This window comes from Ascaphus truei, chromosome 6 (assembly GCF_040206685.1).
Source record: "Ascaphus truei isolate aAscTru1 chromosome 6, aAscTru1.hap1, whole genome shotgun sequence".
Classification (NCBI taxonomy): Eukaryota; Metazoa; Chordata; class Amphibia; order Anura; family Ascaphidae; genus Ascaphus; species Ascaphus truei.
Window position 1 is genome coordinate 38,191,255 of NC_134488.1, and position 2,613 is coordinate 38,193,867.

Consider the following 2,613-nt stretch of genomic DNA (forward strand, 5'->3'; position numbering starts at 1 on the left):
GCTGTGACCATGCAGCAAGCTTAAGCCTATAGGGAACCATGTTAAAAATGGTTATTGAGGCAAAAAGTGACACTGTGTGCTCATTTGCATGTCATTTCCCAGAATCCCTTGCTGCAGTGGAAGTGCTGTATGCTAGGTGATAATGGGGAAAGGCGGGGTTGCAGACCTGCCTAAGACATGCAGATGAGCATACAGTTATATTTGCATATATATATATATATATATATATATATATATATATATATATATATATATATATATATATATATATATACACACTGGCGACACACTTTATTCGAGCTCGGCTAGTCCCACGAATTCGGGTATACCCGGGTGTATTGAGGTTTGTGACTGTTTTCTGCCCGAGTGCATTGAGGTATTTTCCAGGCAGGGATTGAAGCATTTTATTCCCGCTGGCTGCAATACTGCACAGTATATATATATATATATATACTGCATTACAATTCATGAATTTATGCCATCTGGTAGACACGCGAAGCATTGCAGCCTATTAAATCCTAATCATTATCATTTAACAGATCAGCCGCCCGTCAGCCAGGCATGAACCCAGGCTGGGAAGGCAAACGCAAAGGGGCTTGTCAGAGGTGAGGAGCGGTGCATTCCAGGTATCTGCCAGGTACATACTGGGTATTTGCTCGAATAAAGTGTGTCGGTGCAGTATATATATATATATATATATATATATATATATATATATATATATATATATATATATATATATATATATATATATATATATATATTTGCATGATGAAGCCACTGTACAAATGAATGAGTGAAGGGTGGGTATCTGGCCAGGGTGGTTATTATCCGATAAGGTGATTAAGGGGTTAATTGATCTCAGAATGTAATTGCAATGTATTGGCTATGTATTTTGTTGGCAACAGAGGACACGGATTTTGCTGGCGAGGGGGCTTCTTATTGACGAGGTCAGTAGAACTTTATTTATTTTATTGTGCTAGTTAATGTGTTTAATAATGGGCAAAATATTCTATTATCCCTATCTGGATAATAGTTATGTTGCACATTATTGTACTGTATGTGTTGTGGGTGGGGGGGATTGATGTATTTAATGTATAGGACATGTTTATTTTTTTTACATACAGGGTTGGATCCTTTTGGTCTGCGAGAGACCTATGGAGACCACCTGAGGTCTCCTCGGGTTTTTCACGGGTACCAGGCTGCCGTTCCACGAGAGACACCTGCGGGGAAGAACCGATTGCCACACATCTGTGGGGGCACCGTGGACCCATAGGGACCACTTACTGCACCGACACACTTTATTCGAGCAAATACCCAGTATGTACCTGGCAGATACCTGGAATGCGCCGCTCCTCACCTCTGACAAGCCCCGTTGCGTTTGCCTTCCCAGCCTGGGTTCATGCCTGGCTGACGGGCGGCTGATCTGTTAAATGATAATGATTAGGATTTAATAGGCTGCAATGCTTCGCGTGTCTACCAGATGGCATAAATTCATGAATTGTAATGCAGTATATATATATATACTGTGCAGTATTGCAGCCAGCGGGAATAAAATGCTTCAATCCCTGCCTGGAAAATACCTCAATGCACTCGGGCAGAAAACAGTCACAAACCTCAATACACCCGGGTATACCCGAATTCGTGGGACTAGCCGAGCTCGAATAAAGTGTGTCGCCAGTGTATGGGTCCCCAGGCTCCCGTGGGAAACACCCGAGACCCCTCAGACCCCTGTGGGTCTGACCCGGGGCCCCCCAGACAGCCAAGGGTCTACCCGTGGGGACCCCATTGTGGCCCACGGTGACCCGCGGAGATCACCTGGTGGACCATGGCGCCTGGCGGGGACCACCAACAGTCCTCCAGACCCTGTTTGAAACATGGTGCTGGGCTACTGTAGGTCTGTGAGGTGACCTGTCAGGCCCACCGGGGACTCCCGTGGGCCTGGGGTATTAACACTGTATGTAAAATAATAAATCATGTATTTATGGGGGGGCACAGGGGTTGGGTTATGTATTTAATTAATATAATGATGTTTATTGTGGGGCTGTGTATTGTTTTTATTGTGGGTACTGGGGGTGGGGGAAGGGGGAATTGGCCCCAAGGTTATGTGGGTAGGCCTCCCAGGTGGGTAGTTTATGAGGGAGGTTAGGCCTCACAGGATGGGGGGGGGGTTAGTGGTGGAGGGTATGTAGGCCTCCCGAATGGTGGGTGAGGGTGGGTTAACCCCTTATTGACTGTAGCGGTTAATAACCGCTATGGTGATTAAGGGGTTAGGGACATTACATTGGCATTTTTATTCTTGTTTATGTTTTGCAGCATCAGAGGGGGCGTGGATGGTGATGAAGATGAGGATGGCCTTCATCGTGGGCCGGACATGGGTGAATGCTATATGTATTTATTGTATTTATTTGTTCTTTATGTATTTTAAATGGGCAAATTCACTATTATCCATATGTGGATAATAGTAATTTTGCACATTACTATACTGTATGTGTTAAGGGTAGTGTATTTATGTGTTGTAATTTTTTTGGGGTGCACTGAGTTGGTACTGCAGGGCTGCGGAGAACACCCGCGGGCTACCGCCGGCCTATAGTATCATTGCTGTGCATCCCA